At 35.2% G+C, this 14,650-nt stretch overlaps 1 long non-coding RNA gene across 1 annotated transcript in view; it reads right to left on the bottom strand.

The window, feature by feature from the left end:
* The window catches only part of LOC143682745 (uncharacterized), a 28,251-nt gene extending 16,507 nt beyond the window's left edge, over nucleotides 1-11,744 (bottom strand). Inside the window, exon 1 of the long non-coding RNA XR_013175258.1 lies at nucleotides 11,684-11,744. This is a non-coding gene — a long non-coding RNA (uncharacterized LOC143682745). The remainder of the gene's footprint in view (nucleotides 1-11,683) is intronic.
* Between the last annotated feature and the right edge of the window lie 2,906 nt (nucleotides 11,745-14,650).

The raw sequence follows: 14,650 nt of genomic DNA, 5'->3' as shown, positions 1-14,650 counted from the left end.
ATGTGCCAAATTCTGTAATCTCTGGAAGGATTAAAATATGTTTTTTTCTATGCAGCCTTACAGAGTTAGTTTTCTTCTAAAGATGTTTAAAGCAGTCTTCTTAGAGCTCTTTGTGTGCACAGGTGTCAAAATTTTATTTTGATATCATTGTAAGACAGCATACTTCAATTTAAAGGGTCGTCTCAGAGAATGACTTTTTAAACTAAACATTCACTATTCAAATATGATTGTTAGACTAAACAAGAATCTTACTGCCTCTTAACCTGCTGTGCATATTAAAGCCTAAGTAAAATGATGAAGCTGTTAAGCAGTAGTAGTACAAACTTATGCATCAAGCATAGAGTTGTTCAACTATGTTATCAGAAAACAGTAGATAGTGAACTATTATTACTATTCAGTTTTATCCTTATTGAGTACTGAATCCCAGATGTTACCTGTAATGAAAGCATTCCTTCTCTCTTCTTTGCTCAATATCTAAAAGAAGTCTCCTGCTATACGATTCTACTAATTTAGCAAACACTGTGCTTGATAAGTACTTCAACTTCGCCATTATAGACATTTTGAGAGAAGGCTAGGAGACTACAGCATTAAAAAATGGAAATATGGTGGGATATATTGAGGTATCAAAAGATGAATGCCATCCCCATTCCCACACAACTCCATATCCCTTCCAGCACTTCAGGCATTCTGTATAGGCGGAAGTAACGTCAAAAAGAAAAATAAATCTGGGACATAGGGTTTCAGAACATGAACAATAGTTTGATTAAAAAAAGAGAGAGAGAGAGATTTAAATTTTAAATTTAAGACTATGTACAATACAATGTTTAAAATTTATGCCCCCAAAATAAGTTTGCGTATTTGACAAAATAATGGCCACCCAAATATGTCCAAGTCCTGATCCCCAACATTTGGGAATATGTTACCTCCTATGGCAAAATGCACTTTGCAAATGTGATTCAGTTAAGAAACTGGAGAAGGGAAGATCATCCTACATTACACAGATGAGTCTAATGTCATCACAGGAGTTGTGATCGAGAGAGAGGTAGGAAGATCAGAGTCAGCAAAGGAGATGTTATGACAGAAACAGAGGATTAGAGTCAGAGACAGAGATTAAAAATGCTAAATTTCGGGCAGTGGCTCAGTAGGCAGGGTTCTCGCCTGCTATGCCGGAGACTTGGGTTTGATTCCCAGTTCCTGTCCATGTAAAAAAAAATAAAAATTAACTTTCTAACTTTGAAGATGAAGAAAGGGTTCATGAGCTAAGTAACGCAGTCTTTTAAAAGCTGAAAAAGGCAAGGAAACAGTTTTACCCATAAAGCCTGCAGAAAGAACATGACTCCGCTCAGCCATTTGGCCTCCTGATCTCCAGAACTGTACAATAACAAACTCATGATATTTTAAGTCACGTTGTTTTTAGTAATTTGCTATAACTCAATAGGGTACTAATGAATGGTACTAAGAGTAGGATGCTGTGTAAGAAATAAGGAAAAATATGGAAGTGACTTTAGAATTAGGTAATGGAAGAATTTATAGATGTATGATAGAAAAAGTCTGGATTACTTCAAATAGACTGTTGGTAAAAAAGAAATGTGGCTATAAAAGCACTGTTGGGGAAGGCTCAGAAGAAAGGAAGAAAGGCAGAGAAAACCTATATTGTTTTAAATAATTCCTACTTTGTCATTACCAGACTGTCAGCAGAAATATGGACATTAAAGGTACTGCTGGTAGGGCACAGAGGGAAATGATGAACATGTTATTAGAAACCAGAGGAAAGGGGATCCTTGTTATATAGTGGCATAGAGCTTAGCTGAACTTATCATACAGTAATGTAGAGTCAAAATGTGCATACTCTATGAGCATGGATGTCTATCTGAGATTTCTAAGCAAAGTGTTGGTGGTATAGCCTACTTTCTTCTTTCTGTTTAAAGTAAAATGTGAGAAAAAAAGAGGTTGATTGATGGAAGAACTATTAAACAAAAAGGGATCAGGACTTGAGGTTCCTGGAAATTCTCAGTCTATCTAGATTGTAAAAGGTGCTAAGAAGGTTCACCATCAGGAGAGCATGCTCTACAGAGAAAGTCAAGGATGGGGCTAGAAACATTTTGCTGGTGCCTTGAAAGGATTAAAAACTCAAAATAGTCATTCATACAGGGAGTCATTGAAAACATTAAGGGTATGACTCATGGATTCCCTCAGCAGAATGTAGAAATAAAGACAGAATTATCTAAGGAAGATTTATGGTGGACCTTCTTAGATAATGGACTGAATCCCCATGACATACACAGGGGAGCCACAAGTTTCTTAAGAATGTTAAATTTGCGAAACCCTGCCAGCTAGGACTAAAAAAAAACACAGAAAAGACGAAATGAAAGACAGTTGTCAGATTCTTAAAAATTCTACAGGCCAGAAACATTCTAATAAACTTCTCAGTTTCAGACATGTTTTACTATTCCTGAAAAAGGAAGAATGACTTCATGGACAGAGTCAAGGACTCAGATGGCAGAACCCCAAAATTAGAATTACTACTATTTTCAGACTAGAGTAAGGAAAACACTACATGATCCACATAAGAGATGCACCTTGAATATAAAACAATACATAAGTATTGAAAATAAAAGAACAGGAGAAGATACACAACACATTCATTAACAAAAGAACGCTGTCATATATAGATATCCTATAAGAACATTTCAAATAATTTTAAAATGAAGAGATTGTAAGTAATGAAACATTTATAGATAGAGATGTTTCATAATGAAACCAACATGAGGTGGTTAATCAACAGTTCTAAATCTGTTCACTCAATAACACAGTTTGAAAACATATAAAGTAGAAACTTGACAGAATAAGAGGAACAATACACACATCCAAAATCATACTGAAAGATGTAATTTTCTTAATAGATGATAAAATAAACAGACCAAAAATCAGTAAGGATATAAATCTAAATAACATGATTCATACATTTCATCTAAATTAACATCCAACAGTAATAAAATTAACTTCCTTTCACATACACATGTATCATTAACCAAAACTAACCACGCGCTGAGTGAACAAAGTCTCAACAAATTTCAAAGGTTGAAATCATTCAAAATATGTTCTCTAAGCACAATGGAATTAAGCTAGAGGTAAAATCAGAGATTGCTATAATTAAAAGTTACTACTATAAATAACCCACAGGTCAAAGAATGTATCAAAGCAAAATTTAAAATTTAATTGGAATTGAATGATAATGAAAATAAAAATAGATTGAAAATGGCAGAATCTATCTAAAATAGTGCTTGACAAATAATATAGATTTAAATTTAATGCTCATTTTCAACCCTATAAGCATACATCTCAGGAAGAAAAAGAATAGCAAACCAAACCCAAAGGGACTATTTAAAAAAGAAATAATTAAATATGAGAAGAAATCAATGTACAAATAGGGGAAATCATTATGAATTCTTTCAAAAGATTAATAATGTTGAAAATTCCCTAATAAGGTTTATCTGGAAAAAGAGATATTATTAGGAATGAAAACGGACACATCACTCCATACACTAGAGAGATTAAAAAAGACAATCAGAAGATATGATAAACAACCTTATGTCAACATAAAATTTTCAACAAAATGAAAAAATTCTTTGAAAAGCACAAAGTTCCAAAATAGGAAGAAATAAAATGTTTGAATTATTCTAATATCAATTAAATAAATAGAATCTGTACTTAATGACCCTGGCACAAATAGAGCCCTAGACCCACATGGCATCACGGGTGAACTGCAGACTCTTGCAGAAAGCAAAAACAGATACAGACACTTTTTCAGGAAGCCGTCATAATGACCTTAATGACAACACTTGGTGAAGACATGCTTAGGAAGGAAATTTGTGGACTATCTCTCTTATGAACACAGATAGAAAAATGTTCATTGAAATATTAACAAGTTGAAAACCATGATAAATAAAAAGAATATATTACATGACTAAGAAGTAGCTCAGGAATGCAAGGTTGAATTAACACTCAAAAATCATTCAATGCAATTCACCACATCAACACTAAAAGAAAAATGTTATATGATTATCTCAATGGTCACAGAAAAAAAAAGATTTGACAAAATTTAACACCAATTTTTTATAAAGTTAGCACACTCACATGCATATTTTAAAAATCTATTAGCAAAATAGGGAAGAAGGGACCTTCCTTAATCTGGAAAAGACCATCAACAAAATCAGATCAAAGTACAACAAACAGCATATTTAATGGTAAATGACTGAAAGTCTTCTCTCTGAGATGAGGAAAAGACAAAGACTACCAATAGCACCACTTCTCGTCAGCACTGCATTCAAGTGAAATGAGGCACAAACACTGTAACTGATGTGTAATCTCTCTTGAAGCTGTAGTTGATATTTATAATTTCCGTTTTCCACTATTGATTTCACGTCTCTTTTGTCTTTAAGCAGGAAATCAGCTGGACTCACTTCATTACCCAATAGAGTAATAAAAACCTTCCTTCCTGAAGTTTGGTTTCTCAGTGGTCCCTCCCCTCTATTTCTGTTGTTGATTATTGCAGTTTTCTGTTAATTTTTACTATCATTCTTAAAGTCCAATACTACTTTACTATTGGAAGTACTAAAAGTATGTCTGAGAGGATCCACTGAGTTTCAAACACAGAGGACATGCAGGTTTGACCACCACCAAAAAGGAGGTCTGTGTGTGGAAAAAGAGTGACAGGAAGTAAGAATAAAGAGCAAGATATGTGCTTTAATTCAGTCCAGGTCCAATGCAAATGACATAGGATTTAGGTCTGGATATCTCTAAAGTGAGAGAGTTATCTAAATACCAGGCCCAAGACTTACTGTACCCAGATGGTTTTAATCGAGGCTTCTAGTTCTGAAAAGTCAATAAGACCCTTTTGCTGCCTCTCCATGGAGCCCCCATCTCTGCCACCACTCTAGATTTGTTTCCCTCATCCTTGTCATGTTTCTTCAGTTCAGTTGTAAAATAAAAGTCTGGAGCTAGTTGATGGGTGCTTAATTTTTTAAAAATTTTTAAAAGATTGGGGTAATAAAAACTTATCAGAAATAAATGCTTATCAAGAACAGGAGTGAAGAAAGAAGAGCAGAGTGAAAGCATTTTAGATATTTGTTTGTCCCTTAGAAGGAATGGACTATGCTTTATATAACAAGACCAGGGGTGGGACTCAGATAGTGCTAAAGAAACTAAGAGCACAAGAAAAATAGTAAGCATGGTGTGCCAGTTTGAAAATATATGTACCCCAGAAAAGCCAAGTTTTAATCCTGATTCAGTCTTGTGGAGGCAGCCTTTTCTTCTAATCCTAATTCAATATTACAGGGTGGTAACTATTGATTAGATTATCTCCATGGAGATGTGACATGTCCAACTGTGGGTATGATCTTTTGATTATACGGAGATGTAACTCCACCCATTCTAGCAAGGTATTTATTAGTTTACTGGAATCCTTTAAAAGAGGACACATTTTGGAGAGAGTCAGAAATGACAGTAGCAACAGAAATGACAGAGCCAATAGAAACTTCAGAGTAGAGCTGACAAAAATGCTGACACGTAGAGAATAGAGACACAGATGTTTGGAGATGCTTGGAGCACTACATTGAGTGAAATAAGCCAAAAAATGAAAGGACAAATATTGTAAGTCTCACTCATATAAACTAACTACAATGAGTAAATTCTCTGAGAGATAAAGTTGAGAACACAGACTATCAAGAGTCAGAAAGAGGGTAGAAATTGGGCAGTTGCATGGTTTGAAATGATCATGTACCTCAGAAAAGCCATCTTCTTTTAATTCTAACCCAATCTTGTGGGGCCAGTCCTATTATAGGGTGGGATCTTTTGAATAGGTTGCGTCCATGGAGATGAGAGTCACCCAACTGTGCGTGTGAGCTTTTGATTGGATGGAGATGTGACCATGCCCATTCATAGCGAGTCTTGGTTTGTTTACTGGAGTCTTTAAAGGGGCTCATGGAAAGAGGACAGCATCAGAGCTGAAACAGACACAGAATGCTTGGAAATGCAGATGTCCCAGGAGATGCCAGAAGCTGAGAGAGCACTTGAAACCAGAAGCTGGGAGGGAAGAACAGCACTCATTGACATATGCCTTCACGTGTGACAGAGAAACCCCAGAGAAAAAATTGGACTTTCTTCTGAGAAGGTGTCCTCTTCTTGGGTGCCTTAATTTGGACATTATCATGGCCTTATAATTGTAACTTGTAACAATAAATCACCTTTATCAAAGCCAATCCATATCTGGTATATTGCATTCAGCCAACTGAAACAGCAATCAACAATAAGGAGTATAGAATGTTCAAAAAGGCTTATTGTAAATGTTCCTAGATCTTAAAACTCTTACAGCAGTTACATTTATTCCTGAGTTTTAACTGTTATTTCTAAATTGTGAGATGCTGAACTTCTTGTGTATAATCTGGTATTTCCCTGGAACTTTGCATAGCTATGTGACACCTGAGACTCAGAGTTAGAGTTCTACAGCTCTGAAAGTCAACATTATCCTATATAGCAGTAGTTAAAGAAGATAAAAGAGATCACCTTCAATTAGGACTAAGGTAAATCAGAATACATGGTAAATGATGATATTGACTCTATATTAAAACTTCAACTTCTGTGTAAGATCAAAGGAAGTTATGTTTATTTGGTACAAGATTTATATTTTCTGCAGGACAATATCTAATTTAACCTGTATAGCCAGTTTATTCAAACAACATATTTACATGGAAAATTGAATAGGGAATGAGATCCTGTTATTTTGTACAGGTTAATGTAATACTCTGATACACCCCACAGTAATTTGGGCAGAAAATAAAGAAAAGTATTTACAAAGTCCCCTTGAGGGGCTGGGGTAAAATGTGGAAATTTTAAACTTCCCCACCTGGAGAATTCCTGGTATCTTGCAAGCATGAGGGACTTCCAATTTAATAAGCCAAGCCTTCAATCTTGAGGCTTGCCTTTATGAAACTTATTTCTGCAAATTGTAATTATGCCTAAGAGTCATCCCCAGAAAGCCTCTTCTGTGGCTCAGATATGGGCCTCTCTCTTTAAGCCAATTCTACAAATACACTCACTACCTTCCCCTCTACATCGGACATTACTTCCAGGGACAGGCCTGGCCCTGAAATCATGCATCTGAAAATGGCTTCCTGACCAAAAAGGGGAAGGGAATGAAACAATATAAAGTTTCAGTGGCTAAGAGATTTCATATTGAGTTGAGAGTTCAATCTAGAGATTATTCTTTTTTTAAGCATTACATAGATATTCCTTTTTGGGTTTCTGGTGTCTTAGAGTAACTAGAAGGAAATACCTGAAACTGTTGAACTGTAATCCAGTAGTCTCAATTCATAATGATGATAGTATAACTATATAACTTTCACAGTGTGACTTGTGATTGTGAAAACCTTGTGACTAACACTCCCTTTATCCAGTGTATGGGCAATGAGTAAGAAAATGAAGACAAACAAATAATTAATGAGGGAGATAAGGGGTTTAGGATGTTTTGGGTGTTCTTTTTTCTTTTTGGAGTAATAAAAATGTTCTAAAATTTATTGTGATGAATGTGCAAGCATTTGATGAAACTGTGAGCCATCCATTGACTGCATGCTTTGGATGACTATATCATATGTGAATATAAATCCAGTAAGATTGCTTTAAAAAAATGAAGTGATGACTTTCAGCATATTTGAAGATCCCTTGGAAGAGAACACCTATATTAAAGTTACAAAATAATCTACAACATTGGTCTCTACATTCAAGATATTAGATTTTCCTAGACTAAAGGTACCAAAATTTTGTATGTCCCAGAAGCACCTGCAAAGCTTGTTAAAACACAGATTGCTCCACCCCAACTAACAGTTTGATTCAGAAGTTGTATGGTGGTGTACAAGAATTTTCATTTCTAATAAATTCCCCAGATGATACAAATCCTGGTATTGATACCAGACATTGAAAGCACCATCCTACACCAAGTTTCTCAAACAGAATTACTTAGACTCTGGTTCCTTGAGATAAAAATAAGTATTCTTTGAAAATGAGTTTTGTGGTCAGAGAGGATTGGGAAAGTACGTAAATTTTGGGACTCACAAAATACATTAGCATATTATGAGAATCTTGGAAAAACTACTCCCATTTTTGTTTAGTTAAACCTAGATTTTCCCAAATTTATCTGACAACAACTTTTTGGCAGAACATCTATTAAATCACATGTAATTGGTGTTCTGAGGGATACCAAGAAACATTTGGCTGCTGTTCAACAATAGTAGATTTTGGTCATAGATTAATTTAACCAGGAGTTTTGTTTTTCTCTTTGATCTACAAAATTATCCATGAATGGCTCCAGGGAACACATGTGTCCCTAGTAAAGGTTTATTTTTTATGGGTGAAGATACAGTAGAAACATTACCAATCCCATTATCAGACCTGAAATTATTATGTCAGCTGATGATGCATAGTATATATAAATTGAAAAAAAACTGCCAAATGAAACCAGTAACTAAAAAATCTGCATTCATCCTGGCAGAAATAATATAAACACCATAACACAGCAAGTTTATCTTGAAGTTTGCTAAATCAAAATCAGAAGAAAACAGTTCTCCTTACCTGTGCCAGGTATATAAAAAATCATGATTCTAACATTAAATAAAAGTAAATTATTTCACCCACTCTTATCTATGCCAACATTGGTTTTCTGTATGGCAAGATAAAAAAGGCTAATAAGGCTTTGAACATAGGGTATTTTGTTTTCTTATATGTGTCTCTTTGGCAACACTCTAGAGGACTGTTATTCATTGAGGCTGGGCAGATATTTTCCTGAGCTGAGAGTAATGAAAGCTATGAGCATAGTCCAGGTTCATAAGTGATGATCAGTAATCCCTATTATTCTCCCAATCATTCTTTCTTTATTTTTAATAGACTATTTTTAGAAACACTTGAAATTTACAGAAAAATCGAGCAGATAATACAGAGTCCCCATATGGAACCCAGGGTTGCATAGTTTCCGCAATTAATATCATTTTACATTATTAGTATAGTATTTTTGTTACAATTAATGAACCAATATTGATACATTATTAATTATAGACCATAGTTCATTTAGATTTCCTTCATTTTTCCCTAGTGCCCTTTTTCCCGTTCAAAGATCTCACCCAGGTTTCCATAGGACATTTAGTCATCATGTCTCCTTAGATTCCTCTTGACTATGACAGTTTTTCGGACTTTCCATGTTTCTGATGACCTTGACAATTTAAGAAGCACTGCTTAGGTATGCTGTAGGATGCCTTTCTATAGGAATTTGTCTTCTTTTCTCATGATCAGACTGGAGTCATGGATTTGGGGAAGAAAAATTGCAGAAGTAAATTGTCATTTTTATCACATGTATCAAGGGGACGTACTAGCAATATGATTTGCGTCTGTTGATGTTGATCTTGATCAGAGTAGTATCTATCAGATTTCTCCACTGTAGCATTATTCTCTTTTGTTCCCCTTACCATATTGCACTCTTACTGTTTGTAAGAAAGTCACTATGAGTAGCCCATACCTAAGGGAGGGGTTATGCTCACCCTCCTTTAGGGTGAAATAGCTATGTTGAATTCTGCATGGGAGATTTGTCTTTTCCACTTATAAATTTATTCAATCATTTATTTATATGTCATGCTTTCATGGATATTTATTTTATACTTTGGTTTACAACCCAATACAGCTTTATTTATTTTTCTGTTGCTTAGATTGGTTCAGCTTTGAGCATTGGGAGCTCTTTCAGTTAGCTCTTGTGTCTCTCTGACATTAATCCATATTTTTATTTTTATCACTTCCTAACTATAAGAGGTTACAGACTCTTCTTATATATTACCTGTCCTAGTCCCAGTCCCATACTATCAAGAAACCCTATTCCTCACATTGGGAGAAGTTATTAGAAAGGAAGATTGAGACAAGAGGTATGCTTCTTGATACCGAGGTATCATTTATTTTAGACCTTCTCAGCTGTCAAAGCAAAGAAATATATGTTTATATACTAACCCATGTATTGACACATTTTGGTTTGCTAAAGCTGCTGGAATGTAATATACTAGAAATGGATTGGCTTTTACAAAGGGGATTTATTAAGTTACAAGTTAAATTCTAAGGCCATGGAAATGTCCAAATCAATCAACAAAAGAATACCCTCACTGAAGAAAGACCAATGGCATCCAGATTCCTCTGTCCCATTGGAAGGCACGTGGCGGTGTCTGCTGTCCTTCTCTCCTGGGATGGTTTCAGAATGGGTCTCTCAGCTCCTATGGGTACCTCTGGCTTCCTTGGGTGTGTTTTCTTTCTCTTAAAGGACTACAGTAAATGGATTAAGACCTATCTTGAATGGGCAGGGTCATATGTCCATGGAAACAACCTAATCTAAAGGTCCGAGCCAATAATGGGCCTGTCCCCACAAGACTGGATTAAAAGACCATGACTTCCCTAGGGATACATAACAGTTTCAAACCAGCACAACACATATCTATAAATATTTCTACAGTAGCCCTCTGTACCTGTATCATGTTAAACATGAGCTCTTACAGTAATTGTAAACTTAATCTTCTAAATATGAACATTTTTACAATGCGAAAAGTCTATAATAGGTCACCCATCAAACAACGGTCCTGAATAGTCACAGTAAGTTTTGAACAATTTACAATTTACATTTGAAAGGTGAAATTGAATGTGGATGCAAATCAATGATAATACGAAGTCTTAAAGAGCTAATATGAAGAAGAAATCAGCGTAATCCATTACGAGAACCAATCTATAACCGGGCACGTGGTAGGCATCACTGGGGCTGCTTAGTTCTGCTCTCCTTCGGGCACACTACACTAACCACCCACCTTATGTTAGGAAAAGACAAGTGTCTAGTTCTGTCCACTGAACTAGGAGAGCAGCGGTGTGTGTCACAGAAAGCCTGATGTCCAACACCGATAGTTTAAAAACCCAATATTGTTAAGAATGGATAGCATGAGATATCAAAAGACAGAACTGTCCTGACAATTCATTTTTATTGCTAGCAAGACTATAACTAGTAGGCTAGGAGAGATACATAAAGCCAAGTGGTGGTCATGGGGAGGAGGTGAGGCCAACTATTAACTGACAGTTTTTTAGGGCAGGAGAATTTCTAAGGTATTTCTCTCAGATGCCTGCCATGTACCTACATCCTCTGTTTGCTCTTTCTAAAGCAATAATAACAGTAAAACATTAAATATGTTTTAAATAAAAGAAGAATATTAGCTGAGAGAATCTGCTAGAAATTTAAATACCCACAATTAACAAAGATAACATATAAAAATAAATAGTTTCATAATAATTATAACAACAATCATAATGAAAATCAATTGTAAGAACAGGTGGAAATGCTAATCCAGATCAAAATGAAGAACTGAAGAAGTACCAAAGCCAAAAAAAAAAGGATGAAAGTGGGGTCCTGTGAATAAATGCCACCCTTGTGACTCTTTTTGTCAGAACACCTTTTAAATCACATGGAACTAGTCTTCTGTGGCAGTACGATTCACTATAGGGATCTCTTCATTGTTCTTTCTCTCCAAACTGAATTTGTCTTTTTAACATCAATATTTTTTTCAACTGTGGTATGCTATGTCATTTTCTGTCCACTTTTCTAGAAAAGCATTACCTTTACCTTAGACTCTTCCTTTTCGTCCCTTCTTCTCAAACCCACCAACCACAGTCCTACACACCCATACCTTCAGAAAACAACCAGTTATGCCAGGTGGTAACCATGTTCTGCAGATACCATCATGGGCAGTATGAATCTCACATTCCAAATTGGAAGATAGATGATGAAATAAAAAGAGGATGTAGTACTAGGTGCCCTGATAGTGGGCTAACAAAGCGGGGAACAAATAACGTAGACCATTCAGTTGTCATCATAATCTGTCAGTTGTACCTCTGTTACTCTTCTAGTACATTCCATTCACACTGGGAATAAAATCCAAATGTCTTGCCTTCATGGCCAACAAGGAAGGCCCTACATCCCTGGCCCCTACCAACTCTTCAAGGGCATCTCCTCTTCTTCATACACTTCACTCCAGCCACACCAGCCTTTTTATTCTTTGCATAAACCTAGCCCTTCCCTTAATTGGGATTTGCATCCACTATTCCACATGTCTAGAATTTTTCTCTCAGACCTTTGTTTGACTTCATTCAAGTCTCTGCTCAACACCATTCCATTATCCTCTATTCTCTTTCCTGCATCCTTATAACTGCATGAAAATGTATCATTCATTTACTGTTTGCTTGTTTATCATCTGATTATTTTAAAGAAAGGTAAATATGTAACTTTGTGATAAGTAATCTACAAAAATAAGAATGAAATTGTTAAGGGATGAGATTTTCTTAGTTCTGTCCACTCTGAGCATCAAAGATTCACTTTAGAAATAGAGTGCTGTCAACCATATATAACAATAATTTAAGGGATCTATTAAAGAATAAGTAAACCTATGCATTCTACTGTGAACTGTATTCATTTTACAGTATGTTCTTATTCACAATGGATTAGTAAGAGTATACAGAAAATGCTGATAAATATACAGTTTCAGTTCTTCCTCACTAAAGAAAAGGTGATAACTTAGTCCTACCACAATTGCAGTGGTGTCCACGTCTTGCTTCTTCACAACAAAATCTCTGGTTTCACTTAAGTGCTTATTGTGTTTCCTTAAACTTTCTTAAGAAGCCTTTGCTTCCTTCCAGAGTGTTCTACAACATTGCTATTCAAAGTGTGATTCACAGACCAACAACCTCAGTATCACCTGAAACCTCAAAGGAATACAGAATCTTAGAACTCTCTGGACCTCAAACAGAATCTGCATTTTAAGGTTCTCTGTGGAATATTTACGCACATTAATGTTTGAGAACCTCTGTTCTAAAAATGCTTTCCAACCCCTTTTCTTGTGGAAGTAAATGGCTGTATGATCTCACAGCTGTTTCTATCTGACAGCATCTGTATTCTTCTTGGCAACTAAATTTTTTATGAGACCACAGTCTACACACGCTATGCCAATAGAGGGTGAACCTTTAACCCTTTCTGCTTAAATGAAAGAACTTTCTTCCTGGAGCATAAGCTAAAGATAGAGGATCTCATAAGCAGGAACTTCCACTCAGGATTTTGTTTTTCATTTTTCTCATTACTATAAAAATATTTATAAATGTTCTTCAGGTTTCTTTCAGGTAAACAGAAATCTAATATAAACATCAAATTTAAAGGCTATTTTTAAATGTATAAAATCTTTTATACTATAAATCTCATTTCATCTTCTTGCTGTGACTTACAACTGTATTTAAAGAAATATGTGATGAGGGCTGAATAGTGTATGATTTATAATAAGACTAAAGACAAGTCTGAATTCTTATTCAGACTTTACCAAATAAAGGACAGTTAATCTATTTAACTTAAAATCTTCATAAAATGTTGACACTGTTTCCTAAAATTCTTTGTAGGATGAAGCAGGATATACTTTAATGTAGTAAACAGAATAATACACTTTGCAAAGATGTCTGCATTCTAATCCCTGGAATCTGTGAATGTCTTTCCTTACATGGGAAAGGGGACTGTGCAAATCTGGATGGGCCCAATGTAACTACAAGGGTCCTTATAACGGAAAGAGGGAAGCAGGAAAGTTAAAGGAAGAGACAAGACAACAGAAGCAGAGATCAAAGTGATGTAATTGCTGGCTTTGAAAATGAAAGAGGGCCAGAAGCCAAGAAATGAGAGCAGCCTTAGAAGCCTGGAAACAGCAAGGAAAAGGATTTCCCTCTAGAGTGAGGAAAGAGAACGCAGTTCTACCAACGCACCTTGATTTTTGCTCAGTGAGAATTCTGACATCTTGAGCTGGAAGATGACAAATTTGTATTTTTACATCTCTACATTTGTAGTAATTTGACACAGCAGCAATAGGAAACTAATACACTTAATTAAATCAATTTGTAGCCATTGTAAGTGTTTGAAACAAATATATACAAGCATCTGAAGAGGCTGCTCACAAAAAATGGGCAGAATTATTACTGTCAATTCAATTTACTTGTAAAATTACCAACTTTTGATTTTACTCTGCAGTTGATACCCTTATTGGGATCCAACCAAAGTTATATAATGCATCTATAAGTTATTTGGAAATCCTAGAAATAGTTTCTAAGGTTTTGTATATTTGTTAGTCTTCCTTTTTATTTTAAAACACCAAGTGTCTACTTTGCTAGTGAGAAAAAGTCTTAATTATTGCTAAAAAAAAAAAAAGGAAATAACTTAAAACTCTGATATATTTGTTTAAGTATTATAAAACTTTTATTCAGACTAATCAACTGTGAACCATCTCTATGGTCGTATGATCAACAAAAACTTGAATTTCTTGTTTCCATGTGTGCACTTTACTACAAAATTAAATCAATGGTTGGCAATTGGTTTGGGTTTTTTGTTTATTTTACCTCAATAAATGTGCTAAGCATGTACTAGGCAAAAGCTCAGAGTCCATTCACAGCACAGTTATTCTGCCATTGCATTTTCATATGTAGCTGGAGGATAGAGAAGGCAGAAGGAAGGAGGCTTCTTTTTGTATTTCCAAAATCATTAACCCAAGGATATGGGCTTTCAAAA

This window comes from Tamandua tetradactyla, chromosome 5, assembly GCF_023851605.1.
Source record: "Tamandua tetradactyla isolate mTamTet1 chromosome 5, mTamTet1.pri, whole genome shotgun sequence".
Taxonomy (NCBI): domain Eukaryota; kingdom Metazoa; phylum Chordata; class Mammalia; order Pilosa; family Myrmecophagidae; genus Tamandua; species Tamandua tetradactyla.
This window is presented reverse-complemented; position numbering and strand designations above follow the sequence as displayed.